Raw genomic sequence first — 8,227 nt, 5'->3', positions numbered from 1 at the left:
GGCTTAGAGCAGGGGTAGGCAACCTGGTGCCCTCTGGATACTTTGGACTATAGAACTCCTATTACTCCCTTCCAGCAAGGCCAGTGGGATCATGGGAATTGTAGTAAAATATATGCTGGGTATCAGGTTGCCTACCCCTGGCTTAAAATGACCAACAGCAAGAAAAACCCTCACCAGACAATGGGTTCAATCCAGATTTTGTCGTATTTAGAGTAGATCCACTGAAATCAATGGGACATACATTACACATGAATCCAAATCTCACACATTCTCAAGCATGTGATTGCATATGTAAACACTGTATGTAAATATCAATGCACTGTAAATGGAGAGCCCAGGTAAAATATCCCTTGCACTTAGAAGGTAGACTCATCCATTACTCAACTCTTCCCATCTCCTGGCATTCTCCATATACAGACAAGCAAAATTTGACTAGCCAATTTTATTTATTTATTTTATTTCATTTATATCCTACCTTTTTTCCTCCAAGGAACTCAAGGCAGCATACATAATCCTCCTCCTTCTTCCATTTTATCCTCATAGCAATAACCCTGTGAGGTAGGTTGGGCCAAGAGTCTGTGATTGGCCCAAATTCACTCAATGAGATTCCATGGCTGAGTGGGGACTAGAACCCAGATTTCCTGACTCCCAGTCCAGCACTCTAGCCACTACACCACACTGGCTCCAATTTTGGAGACACAGGTGCTGGTCCTGCTCCTGGTGTGCTCACGACTGGCAGTGGCGATGTAATGCTTCTGAGGGCAAGTCCCCAAAGGACGGGAAACACAAGTTTTCACAACCTGCCCCTTCCAGAAACTTGTGTTTTCAGACATTTGGGGGCTTGCCCTGGGAAGCATTAAATTATTTCTGGTGGCAGTGGGGGCCACATGCATGCTGCCATAGGTGGGGCTGGCTGCGCTGGGAACCAGTGATGTTGGCCACCAGAGGAAGGGCACCTTTGGATCCTAACCACTGTGACTGCCTTTCTGCAGCCCTCCAAAGCACTTGCAAAGCTTTGAGAAGGTCCATATTTAGTTCTGGCCACTTTAGAAGGGATCCTGCTTCACCTCAGAGAGCCACACAGTTTCTCTGAGGCCTGATTCAGCTCAGATCAACGGAATCCAAAACATATTCTGACTTAATGGTCTTACAGAGTTCCCCTAATGTATTCCCAAAAATAATAATCATGCTTTTAGTTTATTTGTACACTTTGGTAGGGCCCTGTACTAACCTGGTTAGGGATGAGCAGTTTTATTTATTTCTGCTCCATTATTGGTCTGAAGTTCTGATATCATTTTCAACTCCTGCCATAATTGCAGGTTTTGTAATACAGGTAATGGGCTTTGCACAAGTATGTCCATGATAATAATTTTAGAAGTATAACAGTATTTGCAATCCTTGGAAATCTTGCAATCCTGTCTTCGTCAGGGGTGGGGGCAGCAGCCGGTCTTTTGACCGGCTGCCGCCGCCGCCATTACAAGAAAAGTAAAAAAAAAAAAAAACGCCCCTGTGATAGGCTACGTAACGATTAACATAGCCTATCATGGCTAGATTTGCAAAGTCAGCCGTGATAGGCTACGTTAATCGTCACGTAGCCTATCACGGGTGACTTAAAAAAAAAAAAAAGCGCGTACGCTAATGGCGGCCCCCATAGGGAGCCACCATTTGAGTACATGTTTTGTTTTGTTTTTTAAAGTCACCCGTGATAGGCTACGTGACGATTAATGTAGCCTATCACGGCTGACTTTGCCAATCTAGCCATGATAGGCTACGTAAATCGTTACGTAGCCTATCACGGGGCTTTTTTTTTTTTTTTAACTTTTCTTTTGAAGTTCGCGGCTGGGGAGACGGGGCGCTTCTCCCCGGCCTGAATTTCGGCCGGGTGAGGCGGGAAGCCTCCGCCCCAGCCTGAATTTCGGCTGGGCGAGGCGGGAAGCCTCCCCCCCCGGCCTGAACTTCAGGGGGAGAAGCGAAGCGCCTCCCCCCCACCGCGAAGCAAGCTGCGAGACCAGGTAAATGACTTTCGTACATCCCTCTTACCAGTCACCTGAAACAGTGCCTATGAATGCCCACCTGTCCTCTCCCTGAGCGGAGTGCCTGCCCTGAGCCTCCACAGGAGGGCGACAAGCCTCTTCTTACTCACCCTCCCCCCACCTGTGCCATAAACACTCTCAAATGCCCCCTCGCAGATTGGCCAAAAAGACATCATTGCCTAGTTTGGTAAGATGAAAACCATCCGCTCTGTAGAGCATCCCCCAGGCAGGAGAAATGTCGGGGTGGGTGATGGTCCAGTCGCCCTGTTCGATTAGAAAGTTCCAATTTCCCTGTTGACCTTCTTATGGGTTCTATCCATGGCATGAGGATCCAAGCCATCCCTCCAAGCCACTCTGGGTAGCAGGTTGGACCAGATAATGGTGATTCCCGGCCAGTGATGCCGAAACAGTCGCAAATCCTCCCAGGCTTGAAGAATGAGGGCCTTGCCCTTCAGCAGGCATAGACCGTTCCCCCTAAGTGCAGCACCAGAATCTGCGGGGCAACCTTCACCAGACCTTGCTGGAATAACGTGGGCAGGAGGCGCTCCCAACACATCCCGCGTCTGCCCAACCACTGAACAGAGGCATAGTGGCTGAGCCCAAGCTGGGATCCGCAACTGTAGGAGACCCTCCGACCGACCCAAAAAACCATACTGTGCCTGCAGATGAGCACCTTCACTGGTTCATTCGCACTCCAGCCATCTAGAAGAACAAGCAACAAGGAATGAACACAACTGACCTCACAGCCTTAAAGGCCTGGCAGTGGCCTCACGTAGGCCCGATATGCCTTGGAGCACCACCTGCCAATGGACTGCACTTTGTCTGAAGTGAACCCTAAAGATGTGTAGGGATGTACGAATTGTGTTCCTTCCATGCTGCTTGACTTCCGCAGTTTGCGGCCAGTGCTCCGTACCATCGTTCACAAGCCCCCGGAATTCTCCTCTTTTTTTTCTGCTCTGAAAATTATGAAGATAAATCCGTACTGACAACTGTAATTCCGGTGCCCAGCCATCTCCGTGAGTCTGCATAACTTCCGTAAGAAAGGATATTTTTTGTATATATTTACGTATTTTTCCCCCCTGCCCTGAGACATGGAGTAATTCAAACAAAGGGAAGGTTGCTGATCTTTCCCTTCATGCTGCATTTGCACAAGTGTGACTGCTTTAGAAAGAACTTTCCATTATACTGTCTCTTTTTCTTCATGAGTTTCATAACAAATATATGGTGTAGTGGTTAGAGTCCAGCCCAAAGTCACCCAGTCAGTGAGATAACTAACAGGAGGTTTGCTAATGAGCTGGATGTGGAAATACAAAGCTGAGCTGGGGGCAAGTGGGGTGCTGACATGTGTAGGAGTAAGTCGCATTGAACTCAATAAGACTTACTTCTGAGTAGACATGCACAGAGTTGGTTCTCCTCTCCATTTTAGCCTCACAACGTCAACAACAACACTGGATGTAGAAATATAAAGCTTAGCAGGGAGAATAATACCTCGTGCAGGGCTCCAGACCAGCATGGTCATTTTAACAGGTTTTTTCTTTCTTTAAAACAGCATTGCTTTAAACAAAGAGTGCATCACTCAGGCACACCTAGGACAGCCATCTTTTGGGAAGCCCCTAGGACAGTGATGGGCAACCTTTTGAGCTTGGTGTGTCAAAATTCGCCAAAAAACTGAGCATAACTCGGGTGGTGTGTCACTTCGATAAAAACCATAATTTCGCGATATTTATAGTTTAAATAACAAAAATGTATAATTGTAATATATAACTGTATTTAATAAACCAAAAACTAATTATTTAACTTACCTGCTTAGTGACTTCTTTGTTCATCTGTCAGTCGGTTTCTTTTGTTGGTCTTGATATTATTTAACTTCTGTGGGGTGCCGTGAACTAAGATAAGTGAGGGGGAGGGGGAATTCTTTAACTAACGTGCCTATTAGTGACTTTTTTGTTGCTGAATTTCATTGGCTAAACCTTCAATTGAAGGTTGGTATTTTGTACACTTCAAGCCCAAGCAAGCGCTACTAACTTCATCTGTCAATCTGTTCCTTTTGTTGGTTTTGATATTATTTAACGCTGAGAATAAGGTCTCACAAAAGTATGTAGAGGGAAAAATTGTGAGTAAAGCCATTGCTATATTTTTCATGGTGCTAAAAGTGTCTGGTAATCGGTTCCAGGCACTCCAAATTTCCTGTTCGTAGTGGCACTCCTCTTGATTCTCCAAGCCGCACCTTTCCAGATTCTCAAGCTTTGACCTCAAGTCGACAAACACCTGAGCCCAGATGCTGTCTTGAAATTCTGCAAGTTGCATCTCCAAATCATCAATTTGCATCCATTGGAAACCATTTAATTCCAAACTACTGTAGACTACTACATCAGGATACTTAATTATTTTTATGGTCTGTTCTAGGCTTCTAAATTGATTAAATCTATCACTGAACTGGTCAAGTAACGAGTCTAAAACATGCTGGTACTTTATATGCAAGGGTTCCATTTCATTTTGTACAGCTGCACTGGCCTTCTCAAAATACTTTGTTACTCGAGGAAAATACTTATAAGTTTTAGTTTCTACATCTCACTTGAAAATTTTAAGTTTACTTTCAAAAGCTTTTATGTATCCAAACATAACATCAATACTTTTGCCAAAACCTTGTAACTTTAAGTTCAGTTCATTAATATGAACAGAGAGATCTATAAAAAATATAAGGGTGTTGACCCTTATATTTTTCATTGAGCTGAGAAAAGTTTCCCAGATCCTTATCCTCAAGAAATACCTTAATTTCTTCAAAGCACTCCACAAAGCGCTCCAGAACTTTGCCTCGGCTCAGCCATCTTACATTATTGTACATCAGCAGTCCACTGTAGGTGGAATCAACCTCCAGTAAAAATGCAGAAAATTCTCGCTTGTGAAGGGGGCGAGCAGCTATTAAATTAACTATTTTTGTAACAACTGACATTAAGTAACTTAAGTCGGTGAATCCTGCCTTGGCATATAAAACCTCCTGATGGATAATACAATGAAAAGGCACAATCGGATGTCCAATAGCTTCCGTAAACAATTTGACAAATCCGACTTTTTTCCCCACCATGTTTGGTGCCCCATCTGTCATCACTGACACAACTTTAGAGATATCAATGCTTAGGTCACGGAATGTTTGTATAACAACCTTACATATTTCGCTTCCTGATGTACTTGTTGGCACTGATACTAACTTTATCAACTCATCTCTCATTGTGAGATCATCAGAATATCGACCAATAATGGCCAACTGAGCATGTGATGTGACATCAGTAGTTTCATCAAGAGAGATCGAAAAATATTTACAATTACTTACGTCTCTCTTTAATTGATGTTGTATGTTTGTGTTCAGTCTCATTATTCGGTCTTTTATGATATTTCTACTGAGTGGTAACTCAGATATTCTCTTAATAATTGCATCTTTATTCTGCATATCGTGAAATAGAACTGGTGCACATCTTAGGAGAGTTTCTTTAATAAATTCTCCCTCACTGAGTGCTTTTCCATGCTGAGCTATGGAGTGAGCAATGCTCAAACTTGCAGATGTTAAATTTGTAGAGCCTTTTATAAATTTAAGGATGGAATTAGATTGGCTCTTATAAAGGTGTAGCTGCCTGGAAATGTATTCCTTCCTTTCATCCTCACTTATTTTCAAGAGCTGGGAATGATTAGTTTCAAAATGTCTATTTATATTCCACATTCTGCTTACTACCGTTTCAGTACATAGAACTCAAAATGATCTGCCATTTTTTTCTATAATGCCATACATCTCGGTCCATGTCTCTTGAAAGGGTCAGCTACTGCTACTACCACTTCCTTTACTTAACCTTGGTTTTTTATTTTTTGGGTTCTCCATCAGGGGGGCAGTGACAGAAGATAGAATTGTAGATAGCCTGTTAGCCCAGCAGGCAATTAGGGGTTAACTAGCCTAACTGACCACAAGATGGCACATGTAACTGTCTTTTAGGAAAGGGCAGGGTTAATAAGCAGAAATAGGGGTTAATAAGGATGCACAACAGTAATAGTGGTGAAATGGAGTCTGCACTATGCTGCAAAATGGTGTTCCTTATATAAATTAAGATGGCTGATTTCTAATGGCAGGAAACGGCACCCATAGCACAGGCCGTCAACTCTCCCAGCCTCCCCCTCACTTATCTCAGTAATGATGGTCAATTAGAAATCCACGACACCCCAGAACAGTAGATTGGATGATGGTTGCTGTGGTTATGTGGTTGCTGGTAATGGCGATCACAGGGCCCCCAGAGATGCGTCCCCCGCGGCATTCCGCTGCTCCCTGCTCCGCTGGCCGGAAGTGAGGTCAAAGATCCCCTAACGACTTAACCAGAAGTCCCAGAACTAGACGCTCTGTGCCGGAGTTCTGTTGTTTTGGCCTACAGACCTCCGGCACAGAGTGTCTACACTACACTACAGCAAATGTTTCATCCTCGGCTACTGCACCTGGCCGTGCAGTAGCCGAGGATGAAACGTCCTTCTCAGCATGCGGCCCCATACTTCTCTGCATGCGACCGCATGCAGCCGCATGTCATCGAAAATGGCTACGCGTGTCAGTGCTGACACGCGTGTCATAGGTTCGCCATCACGGCCCTAGGAGGAGGAAGTGTTTTGGCTGAAAGTAAATGGAGATGGAGGATTTCAGTTGAAAAAGAACACCCACAAACAAGGTGATGAGCACAGTTCTTTAAAAAAACCCAAAAACTTACATATCCATTATCAGAATATACTACCTTGCATTTTTATTTACGAAAATTTAAATGGAACTTACCTGGGGTGGATGCGGCGGATACGGTGGTGGCGGCGGTTCTGGCGGTTGCTGCTCTGGTGGCGGCGGCGGCTGGTCTCCTGGCTGGCCACAGCCGGGCTGCTGCAGCCGCCATTGGCATCCTTGCAGCTGTGATAGGCTACATAAGTATTTATGTAGCCTATCACGGCTAACCCCCACCCCCCAAAAAACCAGCGTACACAAATGACGGCAGCTATGGCTGCCGCCATTTGCATTCCCTATTTTTTGCCATTCTAGCCTATGTAAATATTTACGTAGGCTATTACGGTGAAAAGAAGGGGAGAGTTCTATTTGCGTTCCCCTTTATTTCACTGTAATGGCCTATGTAAATATTTACGTAGGCTAGAATGGCAAAAAATAGGGAACACAAATGGCGGCCGCCATAGCCACCGCCATTTGCGTACACTGGGTTTTTTTTGGGGGGGTTAGCCATGATAGGCTATGTAAATACTTACGTAGCCTATCACGGCAGCTTGGCTGGACGCAAATGGCGGCTGCTACAGCGGCTGCCATTTGCGTCCACAGCAGCCCGTCCGCGACCGGAACTCCAGCTGCGGACAGCCTTGGCCAGCTGCTCTGTGGAGCCACTGTGGAGTGGAGCCAGCCAGGCAGGATTTTGGGGGGGAGGACCGGATCACCTCCCCCCCATCGAGGATTCCGGGGGGAGGGACGGAGCACCTCCCCCCCCTGTGAATCACATCCGCAAACAGGTAAGTCACTTCTGTACATCCCTATTCCTCACCCAAAATAAGAACATAAGAACACAAGAAGAGCCATGCTGGTTGAGACCAAGGGTGCATCTAGTCCACAACTGTGTTCTCACTAGGGATGTCAGAGAATTCCACAACAGATCTTGGTGAGGCCAAATGCAAGTGCATTTGGCCCCCCAAAACCCATCGTGGAACAAAGCCCCCACCCCCCCCCACGAAAGGCACGTGAAACGGAGCACTTATCTGCTCCCATCTGCGCTGCTGTGCGAATGGCAGCCGTCCTGAGGCCGTCATTTGCTTGCCCCTCTTCAGCCGTGGTAGGCTACGTAAATACTTACGTAGCCTATCATGGCTAACACAGGGATGCCATTTGCGTCCCTGTGGAGGCCGTGATAGGCTACATAAGTATTTACGTAGCCTACCACGGCAGGGGGGGAACCCAAGTGTACACAAATGGCGGTAGCTGCCGCCATTTGCGTATGCTGGGTTCTTTTCCCCCCTGCCGTAATAGGCTACATAAGAATTTACGTAGCCTATCATGGCAGGGGGAAAAAAAACCCAGCATACGCAAATGGTGGTAGCTACCGCCATTTGCGTATGCTCAGGTTTTCCCCCTGCCATGATAGGCTACATAAATTCTTACGTAGCCTATCACGGCGAAAGAAAGG

This window comes from Heloderma suspectum, chromosome 6, assembly GCF_057233095.1.
Source record: "Heloderma suspectum isolate Gila_16-S chromosome 6, 16-S_ref, whole genome shotgun sequence".
Classification (NCBI taxonomy): Eukaryota; Metazoa; Chordata; class Lepidosauria; order Squamata; family Helodermatidae; genus Heloderma; species Heloderma suspectum.
Note: the sequence above shows the minus strand (reverse complement) of the source record.